Source organism: Cupressus sempervirens, chromosome 10, assembly GCF_028749045.1.
Source record: "Cupressus sempervirens isolate cs-2001-9-10 chromosome 10, ASM2874904v1, whole genome shotgun sequence".
Classification (NCBI taxonomy): domain Eukaryota; kingdom Viridiplantae; phylum Streptophyta; class Pinopsida; order Cupressales; family Cupressaceae; genus Cupressus; species Cupressus sempervirens.
This window is the reverse complement of record NC_143127.1, coordinates 746,008,673-746,023,068: the sequence shown is the minus strand read 5'-3', so window position 1 is coordinate 746,023,068 and position 14,396 is coordinate 746,008,673. Positions and strand designations below refer to the sequence as shown.

At 33.5% G+C, this 14,396-nt stretch overlaps 1 protein-coding gene across 1 annotated transcript in view; it reads left to right on the top strand.

The window, feature by feature from the left end:
• LOC149536052 (uncharacterized) overlaps positions 1-11,679 on the top strand; it is a 177,583-nt gene extending 165,904 nt beyond the window's left edge. Inside the window, exon 5 of the mRNA XM_089804519.1 lies at positions 11,413-11,679. The gene's annotated coding sequence lies outside the window, so the exon portion shown is untranslated. The remainder of the gene's footprint in view (positions 1-11,412) is intronic.
• Positions 11,680-14,396: the final 2,717 nt, after the last annotated feature.

The following is a 14,396-nucleotide window of genomic DNA, read 5'->3' as shown; positions in this document are numbered from 1 at the left end:
TTGGCCTTAACTAGTTGGATATCCCAGCATCGAGCAGGCAAGGCTCGTAGGATTCCAATCTGCGGTTTTGGGAACCAACAAGATTCACATGAGTACACAGACTCAGATTGGGCTGGAAGTGTTACTGATAGGAAAAGCACTTCAAGATGTTGTTTCAGGTTAGGCTCAGCAATGATATCTTGGATTTGCCAAAAGTAGGTATCAGTAGCACAGAGTTCCACAGATGCTGAATACATTGCTGCAGCAATGGCCTCTCGGGAGGCAATTTGCCTTAGAAAGTTACTTGTGGGATTATATGGCCAACCCATGAATCCTACTATTATTCATTATGGCAATCAGAGTTCCATCAAGGTTTTTGTGAATCCACTTTTTCATGATAGGTCCAAGCATATTGAAATTCCTTACCATTATGTAAGAGATATGGTCAATAGGATACTATAAAATTAGATACATTTGCACTACAGATCAGGCAGCAAATATTCTTACCAAACCTCTCTCTCGTATATCGCTTCAGGAAAAGACTTGGTATGTTTGAATTGTAATTCATTTGTATTCTTTAAATTATTATTAAAATAATTTTTATTGTCAGGCTATTGACTGTTATGGGCTCCACCATTTATATTCATTATCTAAGAGGTGACGATCTCTGAGATAATGAACACTTAGATAATAGAGATCTACTATCAGATCTAGATGAGTTCAAGATCACATTGTGATGTAGACATTGTTATGCCTATGAGTCACAATTTGGATAAAGGAAGAATTTTATCATTCTTCGGAGTTTATCCTATGTTTTGGTAGATCTTAACTTAGGATCATGTTGCAATATAGGAATGCCGGTACCTATGAGTCACAACTTGGATAAATGAAGAATTTAATTATTCTCCAGATTCTATCTTGTATATTATATTCTTTGCAATACCGTTATCACTAGTATAAGTGATATGTCATATCACAAGTATAGTAATATGACATAGTATCATGTGTTCAATGATACAACATGCTAAAAAGATTCAGATAGATACATAGCATCATTCTATGCTTATTCATCATAATTGATGATGTTAGATATGTTATCTCTCAGTATGATTATCAAGTTAAGAGGGAGTGTTAAAACTATAACTTCGATTATCATGCTGATTTGATTGTACAGATCACTCAGATCTGATCTAGCATTATATATATATATATATATATATCGACGTTTCTTTAGGAATAGTGGTTATTAAGGATAACCTTAACTAAAGTTAGTTAATGTCTTTACAAATCATATTCTTCATTGAGCGCCGATTATGGGAGTTATATTATAGGGCCGACCTAGATAGGGTGTCTCTTTGATTACCTTATATATATGAGATAGAATGTGGATAATGAACACACAAGTACAAAGATGTTCATTAGCATTCTCTGCCTCATTCGAATTAGTAGCAAAATATATTTTATTGCAGAATTATCATATCAGCAAGAAGGACTAATATTCATCTACAGATCAAGACTATCCCCAACACTATATAGGTTATACATCAGTTTGATTTACAAGCAAAATTTGTAGAAACTTTACAGAGAAACTCCCTCTTAATTCCAACAGTAATGCAAAAGTTTTTGAAAATTCCAGAGATGTATTCATCTCCATTGCCTGACTTAAGTATTTTTATTTTCTGTCCTGATTAGTTTTCAACTAGAGCTTTGAATTCCTTGAATTTTGATAATACTTCAATTGATTTCTTCTGTTTTAGAAAGTAGATCCAGTTCTTCTAGAATAGTCATCAATAAAAATTACATAAAAGAGACACCCATTTAGCGAAGGCACAGACGTAGGACCACAAAGATCAATGTGGATTAGTTCAAGAATAGATTTTGATTTGTGAACACTTTTAGGAAATGATTGCTTAGTGTTTTTGCCTAGGGCACATCCTTTGCAGATGCTTAAGTGATTAGTTTTGAGACTAGGTAATCCTTTTACAATTTTTCTTATAGATGATAATGCACAATAGTGAAGATGACCTAGCCTCCCATGCCAAATTTCGGTAGAATTTGAAGTTTCATGACTTAGGGCTAAATTTTGATTATTACAAAGTTTATGTGGACTTTCATCTCTAAATCCAATAGAAATGGGTTTCTTGATATTAGAGTTCTTTGGCCAAGATAGAACTTTGTCCTCTTGAAAGGTGACTCTGAATCCTTGATCAACAAGACCAGAAATAGAGATCGAATTTCTTTTTATACCAGGTACATATAAAACATTTTTTAGTTGGAGAGTAATTCCTGAATTTAGGTGAATTGAGCAAGAGCCAATACCTTTGATCGAATGAGTAGAATTATCTCCAATTATGACTACTTTTGAGGAGTAATTTGAGAAGCTTTCAAATTTGTCTCTAAAACCTGTTATATGCCGAGATGCACCACTATCTATAATCCAGGTGTTTTTGTTTGAGTTTATTCACTTCAAAGAGATAAATAAAATGCATAGGTTTCTTTTTCTACTTTCTCTATTTCTCTTCTTTGATTTCTACGAGGACTACTTGAATTCTCTTTCGTTCAGGGCAGAAGTTGTGAGACTGACCAATTTTGTCACATTTGAAACATTTTACTTTAGAACAATCATGTTTCTTATATGGTTTGTCAAACTCCTTATTATGTTTGAATTTGCATGAAGAGCTTGAACGTCTCCCTCTTCATTTATACTTAGTCCTCTTGAGATTAAACTTGATTCTTCTTGTGTTCATTCATTTTTTAGTAATTCAAATTTAGGAAGCTCAAGTTGGGAGCTTAAACCTCGAATAAATGTTTCCCAAGATAGAAGAAGTCCTCTTAATGCTATCATGCTAAGTTCTTTATCATCAACTCAATTTTCAATTGCTGCAAGTTGATCTTCTAATTCAGAAATTCTTAGAAAATATGACATAATTGACTCCCCATTATTCATCTTTATGTATAGTAGATCTTGTTTTAGGGTTAGCAGTCTACTAGTATTGTTGATTTCAAATGTGTCTTTAATAGTAGTGAACATCTCAAATGCAGTCTTAAGACTGGATATAGAAGAAAGAATATGATCCTTCACAGAGTATTATAATTTTCATGGCCTTGTTATTATGTCTTTTCCATGTTGTTTTATCTGAATCATATTTAGGCATGGATTTGTTTGATTCTATATACTCTTCTAATTCCATTTCTCTTAATATTATCATGACTCGAATTTTCCATAATGAAAAGTTTGAAGCTCCCTCAAGTCTATCCTCTAACCTTACGTGATTAACCATTTTTATTTGAGGATTTAATTTAAACTTTATAAATCTAAGATTTTAGATTTAATTCTGTATAATAGAGTTTCTTATCAGAATGGCTCTGATATCATGTTAATTTTAGGATCTCTAATAGAGTGTAAACTATTATATCAGAATAGAACAATTGCAACTTTACTTGATATCTTATACTTTAGAAGGGATGATGCAAACTTGTGACTTTGTATATCAGATTATGCAATCTTCAGATTTAGTTGCTGTCCAGTAATCTTCAGAATCGTTTAGCAATAGAGTATCCGCAATGTTAGTTGTAATAATCTGCAGAGAGGAGAAGTAGATCACTGGGACTAGTATGCCTTGGATTGATATTCAACCTAGCGATCTCTTTTCATATATATATTAACATAAGGAGTCACATCTTCGTAGAGACATGACTCGGTCACATAGGGTCATGCTTCTATGTAGGCATGACCAATACTAACTAAACATAACGACCACCAATATAACATGCTTCTTTGTAATTGCTGGCATGTATGAAAGTTACTTGTTAATCGGTGGCAAATACAAAGCCCCGATAAGTTTCAAGATATAAAGACGATACACATGTAGTATACTTTGTGAATATTTGAAGACATATATATATATGTGTGTGTGTGTGTGTGTGTGTGTGTGTGTGTGTGTATGTATGTATTTTTCATTAGTAAATGAACAGAATTCATCAAATCATAATTTTAAGTATGCAATATTACTTCAACTGATGCTATACATTAACAATTACAACACTTATAAATTCAGTCACTACCATAGTTTGTTAATTCAGTATTTATGAGTTCTAAAAGTTATGTTGCTATCTTATTTCTATTATTTTTGAAATTCTGCTATCCTTGTTAGCTATCTCTGATGTTCTAATATCAAATATGTACATTTTGAATTAATAGTGAACAGGGAATCGGTCAATGGTGATGGACATCAATCTTGTCTTGTTATTTCAAGATTTCTGCTGTTAAGATTTTATTTATTTATTGCTGCAGCCCTTATAACAGTGGGATATACAACCAACAATAAGAATAAATCATACAGCTAGATTTACAGCTGATAAACTTAACTTCCCTTAGTGACAGATGTATAATAGAAGCCCAAATTGTATATACAAAGGAATTATCACATAAACTAAGTCTACTTGGTTGGCCAAAAACATGGATATCATATGTTTTCAATGCTTGATTTAGTTGTACTAATTATACCCTTAACTATACCCAGTATAGGGCACGGCATAGTTATATGTAAACAAAACCTATGTTGGCTGAAAGGGGATAAAGTTTACTCCCAGATTAAGCGGAACCTTGCAGACCTTGAGGCCCAGTCCACTATATCTGAAGTTAGTCACACTCCTTTGTATATGTTATAGTGATCATAGCAGTATCAGCTTAGTATAGGGAAATAAGAAAGTTGGTTAGTTACTGAATCTATGAATATTCTCATGACATTGTTGTGTTAATATGAACCTTGCATAATGTTATGTTGATTGAATTTTGATTACCACAAAATAACAAGTCTTATTTCCATAATATTGCTTGTAGCTGTTCATCTTAGCAAATAAAATATCCATCTCTGATAATACAAAACAGTAGATAGAATGACTAGCTGCAATATTAAGGCCAACACACAGAGGTCTCAGTTAGTAAATTTTGCCCAGTGGAAATAAATTTTGGTTATATGTTGATGCTGGTTATTTCTGTAACTTCATTACCTTTGGAAAGATTTAAATATTTGTTAGATTACCATTAATTGCAAATCCTGAACAAAAGATTAACATTCTTCCACAAATTACAGTCCACTTAAAAAACACCAGAGAATAGGTCCACTGTGCATATTTTAAACTTAATGGCAGACAGTAGGATTTTAAAACAAAAAAAATAGTTAGTTAAGAAAAGCATTTTTACACTGCTATCATTAAATTCTGAACTGTAGGACAGCTAGAAGTATGTGTAATCCAGAAAATAGGGCAGTTATCAACTTGTAGCTACAAAGCTCATCTGTACAACAAATAGGGCAGAATAGTTCAATACCATAATATTATCTTATAGTTGTTCAAACATGAGGAGCAATCGCCTTAAAAGACCTTTACAACACAAAACTTGACAATATCATAGATTGTTTTATACTATTAAGAGAGGACTAACTTTCTATTAATCTAGGTTTTCATGCTGACCGGTAGTGAACAATTGGTTAACTTGTATGGAGAAGGTAATAAGCAAAATTGTGACAAGGTGAGGAATAGGATGCATACATATAGGTAAATAATACACTTCGTTAAACTATAACCTTGAAAATGGTAACGTTGATATTATAGTGGATGCTCAAGAATGCCGCTAGATTTGCCCGAGTGGGTGTATGATGGCGAAGAACTGCTTGTAAACGAATCAAATTACCCCAAAAGGGTCGTCTCCATAGCAGTTACATTAGACTTAGTACAAACAAAACTACATATTGTTAGCAAATGCGCGTTGCATTGGTGTCTTGATCCTATTGACGGGTATGTAGGCAGCCTAGAAGGTGAAGGATACCTCTAGAGAACAGATACCTTAGACAAAGATTTTGTGGTTAGTTACTCCTCATTAAGTTATACATTTCTAAACTAATAAAACTTGGAAACAAAACAAAAGATTCTCAAGAAGGTACATACCTGGTCGGATGCCCGAAAATTGAGAGGGGGTATAGGACTTATAAATCTCTTGGTAGTCTAGCACTTGGCTGTAAGCCCAAAATCCAAGGAAGGTGCAGGTTTTTGTTAACCTTGCCAAGAACCTTGGCACACCCGTGGGCTGGCTGTAAAATGTTGGCAAGCACCTAGATGGTCCTGAAGGGTGAAAAACATTGATCAAAGTACATTGATATTCCTTTCCATATAAGAACCATACCGGATGTATGATAGAAGACCATTTTAAAAACTTAGCTTTTTTGCATTCCATACCAACTAGATTTTGGTTTGGATGACCAATTTGTTGCCCTGGACAAAAGAGCCCAGATGGCTAAATACAATAATGTCCCACGTGGACTCGTCTCCTGAGCATTCAATAATTAAATCAGAAAAAAAATTAATACTGTCTTCTTTGTTGATTGTTATGATCTTCTTTTGGTAAAATTGTTATTCATTTCTAAGGACAGGTTGTTCCTTACATGTGGTATCAAAGCTTTTGGTTCAGACACTTTGTCTGAAGGCCTAATGCTTCACAATTAATCGTATGGAAAAGAAATGATGATGTATACATCTTAGACACTTGAAAGATGGTATCATTGAGGCACAATAAACAATGATGATAGAAAAAACCCTTTTTCTTTAAGCATTTGTTCATGTTTTGAGTTTGCGTGACAAGAAAGTTCTTGTGCATTCTTCAACGAATTGAAAAAAAAAGGGAAAATGATTGCTAATAGGCCAGACATTCTTTCTTATCGTTAAGAGAAGTTGAGAACCTTTTTGGAATGATTATATGGTTAAGCTTTGGAAGTGACACTTGAAAAAGAATATTGGATATTCAGAATAAGATAGTAGGAAATCAATTCTTGATGAAATTTTATATGAATAAAACATCCTTACACTTTTCTTGATGGCCCTTGTATCATGTGTATTAGTAGTTCTCATTTTATTGGTCAGACAATATAGAATAACTAATATTGTCAAAACTTGGCCCTTAATGTGATCTCATTTGCATGGGCTCTTGATAGTGGAGAAGTTCTAGCCTAATATGCCTAATGCTTCTAGAGAGCAATAATTTAAAATTCTCCATTGCAGGATCTATTTCATTCCAAGTATGTGATAAGAGATGAAAATGTATATTATATTGTGCAAGTGATGCATATTAAATGTGAGATGTAAGGATTATGATAGCTGGATCTTGATAATATTGTTGGGAAAATAATCTAGTGTGTCATTTTTGGAACAAAAAAAACCATGGAACCCTGTACATGTTGCATTTGCAGAGTCATCAAGTTTATGTTGCATAAGCTAATGAAATGTGTTATGTCATGAAGATGTAAACTTAGAGACATATGATTTTCAAGAGTTTGGTTATGTTCTTTAACATACCTTGGATGCAAGGTTTCGTGTAGCTTCTACTCCCTCATTGTGGCTAGTGTTAAGTCACTTTGTATATGTGAATTAGTTTTCAATTGGTTATGTTATTTTTGTCAATCAGGATTGCGCCTGTAGCAAGATGTAAAATCTAGCTATCCTACTGAAACAATGGAAACTCTCTCGGGTGGTGGGTTGTCTTAAAATGAGAGAAGAATCTCTGGAAGCTAGGCCGGTTCTTAAATTGTGATCACCTAATCCTAAATTGTACTCAAGATAAGGGTAAGAAATGAATGAATGAATAATGAAAAAACTAATCTAAATGAGGTGATACACCAATGGTTTTGAATGTAACTTTGACCACTTTAGCACGAACTACGAAAGACAATTGATTCACAATACTCAGACAAACACGTAATCACAAAAGTGTTTCTACGCAAGGACTGGGATCTCCTGCTTTGAAAGGGATACCTAAGTTTCACCAATTTTCTGCAAGAAAATAATAATCACAAACATAGACCTGCAATCACATGTATCACGATTCAAATATGCAACTAGGAATGTAACTAAAATGAAGGCGAACACAACATTAAAGTAAGAAATTCACAAAATTGCACAAGAATCTATGAGAAGGAACCGCTGAATCTCTATAATCAATGTTGGAAAAATAATCTCTGCTACAAATGCCCTTACAATCAACTCAAAATCTGCAATGTGCATAAATCTAAATCTGAAAGAAGGTCCCTCATAATGAGGTGAAAGTACAATATATAGAAAAATAACCCTAACTCGGATTCCAAAATCATGCCTAGAAAGAATCACCAAAAAATGATGAAAAAAATGGAGCCTCTAAAAACTGCACTCAACCACCTGCCCAACTGATGGATAACTCAAAATTGCCTCTAGCATTCCAAAATCATGCACAAAATGATCAAACTCGGATGCACTAACCCACAAGAATAGCATGTGAAACTGCTCCTAATTATGCAATATATGCATAAAATAAGCCCTCAATCTGAATTGCATGCATAACTGATCATATCTGCTCCATGGACTGCTAAAAATATCATCAACTCACAAATCTGCATGTGAAACCGGAACTGAACTTGGCCTCAAAAATATCCCTATATCCAAGTGTTAACTGAATGTCTTCTTTCCCCTTCTAAATATAGCTCTCTTTGCATTTAGGCATATAAAAAATGTAAACTCCACTTAATCCCCTTTTTATGTAATTAATAAAAATTAAAGGCCTTATAATGATAGCCATTTAATTTATTAATTTTACAATTATGAATCTTCTTTTTATATATATTTAATAATATTAATGTGTTTCATATAATATTTCATTTATAGCACATTATTATTATTAAATATATTTAAAGGGGAATATAAGTTTTTATATATTAATTTTATACATATCAAATGATTATAATGGATATAAAACATTTAATATATATAAGATTAACATTCTTTGTGCTTTATTTATTATACTAAGTCCATAGCATATTTTATTTTTAGCATTAAAAGTTATGCATATGGACTTAATATATTGAGTCTCATGCACTTGATTTTGCATGGACTCGAAATGCATTTAAATGTGGCATATTTTGCTTATAAAAAAAAAAGGCAATAAACAACATCATTTGTGTTGTGTTTATGCTCATTTACGTGAGGTATGATGAAGGGTTTCCTTCAAACCCTAGTTGCAGCCATATTCTTGCTGTCGCATATTCACCATGCGGATTTTTCTACAGTCATGGACGCCATTCTTATTGATCCTTTGGCCTACGGGTTACTTTGATACTGGACAGCATTGAGACGCCATCCTTTTTTTTTTGGGTTCTCTCCATGCGTTTGATTTTACTGGAAGTGTTTAATGGGTTCTATTTTGGGGCAGCTGTGAGTTACTTGCTGCTGTAGCTCGAACATACCGAGCTCTCCTGCTGGTATGAGATGCCATGCTCACGGGTTTTATTTTTGATACCATCTTTACTGTGAGTAACCTGCAAATCTGGGCATATTATAGTTGAAATTTCATGGGTTTTTCTCCATTTGCGAGCTCATGTTGCTGTAAAGTGCTGGGTGCCATTCTCACTGGTATGAGCCTTTATCTTGGATCTTTACTGTGGATTTTTCAGTTGTAAGCTTAAAAATCTCCATTGTTACATATGGGTCTGCATATTTTCTTTTAGTTTTTTCTCATAAAATACACTTGATGCTGTATAAGAGCTTATTTTACTGCTACCTCAAACATGCTGTGAAGGGTACATTTACTGGCTTCTTTTTCTTTAAGAAGAAAAATCGAACCCTGATGTGAGCAACTGTTCTTCTTGAAAATAAATGACCTGCTGTTAGATTCTAGCTATGGGTTTTATTTCTTGCACCTCTGATATATGAATCATTAAATAATGGCTATACTTTCTTTTCATAGATTGCTTCGTTTACTTGATAAAAATAAGAGATAACATCATTAAAATCTGCACCTGGGTTTTGCATCTCTTTGACTGATAATGGTTTTAAATAATGGCTCTCAATCTTAATGAATCTGCATAACATTTTCCTTGAGATTGTTTGCTTGCTGAATGCAATCTATAAGAACCTCATTTTGTGTATATTATGAATATGAAGAGAAGTGAAATAATATTCTCAAATTTTTATATGGGCTTGAATACTCTTACTGTTGCAGATTTTAATACTCCTTCTATACTGTCATACGCATCTTCTTTGGCATCTTTCTTTTTCTAGTTTCAAGATGTTGCATTACCGTTGTTTCAACTAGTAACCTTGCACCTGCTGTTGATTCTTTCAAACCTCAATGTGGCTTGTTCTTTAAAGATTCAAAACCTGTTACTGTAGTATTTCTAAATATAATTCTCCCTTCATATACTGTTATGCATGAATATTTATTGCTTTTCCCATTGTGCCTGAAGGGGCAGATGCAATGTATGCTTCCTTGGCATATATCAGTATCAACTTACTTGCTGTTAGCTTGATTATTATTGTAAATACCATGATTGATTACATGAGCAACATCTCTAAAATAATGTCAAAATCTTTTAAACATAAACATTTGATATTCACATCTTATCTTTAAGGGATCCTGAACTAGTTATGTATTCCACAAAACCTTTTGTTTCCATAACAGCAAGATGATGCTCATTCTGTTCCTGTTTGTTTACAACTTGATAACAGTCCCTTGATTTGACCTTGGATGTTAACACATGTTTAAGTACTAGTCCCTTTACCTTTCCTGTTATTTTTGTATGTCTTTCACATTGTTAAATAGTATACATTAATGTTTTTCCTTGATGTTAATGCCCCTATTTACGCTTATTATATTTTCCTGCAACAGATTTCTCTTTTCCTCTATTGATTTGGCACTTGATCCTTAGTTTTGATTATCCTTGTGACTGATTGCATCTGTACTTTCTTGATATACGCTGAAATATGCTTGCAAAAATAACTAAACTTTATGTATGCCTAGGAGTTCCAACTTTACATGTCCTCCATGATTTGACCCGAAGGTCCCATACCTGAAACTTATGTATGCCCCCTCGACAGTCTTCTCTTGTCCTTTGCCTTTGCCGCTACATGATTCAACCAAAAAGGTTCCACGCTTGTAGTGTATGCGTGTCCCTTCAATGATCTCCTCAAATCTTTGGTCTTCGCCCTTCCTTGATTTGACCAGAAAGTTTCATGCTTGTAACTTATGCACGTCCTTCTAATGATTTCCTCAATGTCTTCAATCAGCTACATTGGTTTAACCGGAAGGTCCCATACCTGAAACTTATGTATGCCCCCTCAACAGTCTCCCCAATATCTTCTGTCTTTGCCCGAACAAACTCAGCCAAAAGGCTTCATGCATGTAACTTATGCATGATCCTTCTATAGCCTCAATTCTTCATACCTATATCTACACATGGAACAAACTCATTAGTAAAAACATGTTTTATTTTCTTCGGATTTTCTTGCCTTCTTGCCTTTTAGCATAGTTATCTGGATAACCATGTTGTATAAACAGCAGATTATAGATGATAGGAAAGTTTTCCATTGCTCAGTTCATATGAACTGACCCATTTCTTCATTCATTTTTTGCAGGTTTACTCCTAGATGGAGATGCGGGATCAGCCCTTCAGCGTTCAGCGCAACAACCTTCCATTCAGGCAATGGATGCCTTTTCTCTTATCTTCCTTTTTCAGTACTTTTCTGTTTGTACAATGTGTTTAATTCAGATATTTATGTTAGGAGCTGAGAGCGTTAGTAATATCTGAATGCATTGTATTCAAGTACTGTGTAAACATGAACACTTTGTAAAATATTTTTTTGAATACTTGAATAAAAAATATTATTCTAGTACTTGTATGATTCCTGTCTTTTGCTTATTGTATTCTTTTCGTTCTGTACTGTACATTCTCAGCAACTAAACACACTTAGTCAGCAGATAGAACATATTTAGTTTAGCGTAAAACATAACAATTTAAGAGGCATGTTAAATTGGTAACAGTTATTTTAAACCTCAATGTACTTTGAAGGTGATGAAGGATTTGCTTGAATGTTTAAGTTTGCTTGTGACTATCTAGCCATCAATTTTTTTGTGTATTTATCAAATGTGAGTTTTGTTTACAATTATTTTTATTGATATTGCTTATGACCATTAAGGTTTCAAATTGAAATTTGTGCACCTTAATTTTGAGATTTTATGATCTTGAGGTGGCTAGGATGTTTGTTCTATGTTGCTAGTTATGTGTTGTGATGTGCTCTATCAGGTTCAATGTGGAACCTTGATAGAATGTATAAAGGAGTAGATTGTGAAGAACATACCATTCTTATTCTTGCAATACATTTTTGAATATTGTACCTTAATAATCAAGAACTTGCTTCTAAATCTTAGCTTCCACTTGGACCCATTCCTCTTAAGTAATCCTTGAGATTGTAAATTTTTACTAATTTGAGCTGACAAAAGATGAACTGGTTAAACACAGTAATCATTAAATTGAAGAATGATGGTTAAGAAATGGTCTAACAGAGATCAGCCAAGATAAGGAGAACATAGTAAGACATTGACTATTTATTTGGCTGATATAAATAAAAGCCTTTTATGTGCATATTAAATAGAATTGTATATAGATTTGACACATATTGATCACCTACCGCCCATTTCATTATTTTCATGCCTATTCATTGAACTTTCGTCATGAGGTCATTAACATATGGGATGTTCAAAGTTTGAAAATCCAAGGGACTATCAATCTTTTGACTATACTTTTAAGTCAATGATAATCAATATATATATTTTAAAAAAAAATGAAGCTCATTGTATTTTGAAGCACTGGAAGATGTATAGTCATTCAGTAGCACATCTAGGACAAATTGGATCACCTGTTGAAGGATCAGATGTTAGAATTTGAGAATGCTCATTTATGCTAGTCATCTCTATGTATGAGCAGTCATAATTTTGTAAGAACCAATAGGAAGACAATTATTTAAGACACATGACGAGTAGCAAGATCATAAACATTTGCAGCATTGAATGAATTTTATTTGATTATATGCAGTACTTAAGATTACACTTTAAAATATTACATCCATACGGTGACAGGGTTTGAAGAATTTACCTGACTAACTGGGATTAGTGATGTCCAGGGACAATATCTGAATTGAAGGCAATCATAATACCAATGTCTATAAGTGGTAATGTCAGAATTGGGACAGTGTGAGTTGGGGGCATGGTTGTGGGACAAATGAGGTAATTAGTCATCTCAACTGATTAAATTAAGCAAGAACATTGTCACTGACTATGACAAGTCATTCTCGACATCATTCATGCTTAAAGTATGGCACTGTCCTCTTGACATGCAAAATTTAGAAGCAAAGCATATTACTGTACCTGCTATTCCTGTGATAGACGTCCTTCTGTTGTGGCCCAATTCAGCACTTGCCTCAGACATTGGGAGTTGATCATATTGTGGTCACAACTAAGAGGTCAAATATATGATTATTGAAATATCTAAGTTGAACATTTCTCTATGCAAGACTAAGCTGCTATTGCATTTCACTAGACCACTCTTTCAACTTGCAATTAAATTGTTTAATAGATGTCTTGGAGTTCAATATAAATAGGGACAATAGAAACAAGATCCAATTCCTATAGAAGTGATAGTATTTTCTATAATTCACCTGGTTTGGAATTAATCCATAAACTATGTTCAAAGTATATGAAGAAATGCCCATCTTGCAAAGGATATAAAAAGACTAGGGATATTACATTTTGATATTTTGGCATCAATTCTTGTGACCAAGTGTTGAGCTAACACTAAACTATAATGCATAAATCAATAAGTTTTCTACCCAAATCAGCCTGAAATCCCGATCAAAATTGATTCATGATTCAGTGGAAGACCTTTATTGTTTTTATTAACCGCATTAATGCATTGATCATGAAGTTTGTTACCTATGAGCTGCATCAACTTCAGGTTGGAATAAGCGAAGGTGGAAATTAATTGACTGACATTAGTATTGGACAGAATATTGAGCTGGACTCGTTTGAACATTTCATTGATTGCTTTTCTATTGCATTAAGGGTTAAACCAAGCGGATGGTTAGTGATTTGTTGTTTTGACCAAGAATATTTGTTGATAGAATTGTTCGGTTGCTACACTGATTTTAGAATGGTTTATTTCTGTACCTGCTTGCATTGGCCAGAATTTATAAACTCTAGCCTGACAATCAGGTAAAAAAACTAGAGTCTAATAGCAATTGCCAATAGGATAGAAACTCTGCGGCATATCTTTGTTCATGCATCTCATAGACATTTGTATCAAATAAACAGTAATCCCCTTGATATGTACTGCTAAGTCTTGACATTCAATTCAGAGGCAGATCTGGAGATAATAGTATTATCTCATCAGCCACATATCATTTAAATCATTACACAGATCTGTAACATTGTATCTGCACATCACAACACAGATATCAGCATTTTGTTTTTAATGAGTAGGAGCAGTTATTATCTCTACAACAAGATTGGATTTAAGCTGCTAAAAGAAAACAGCAATCATATGATTCTAAAGGCAACAGTTCTG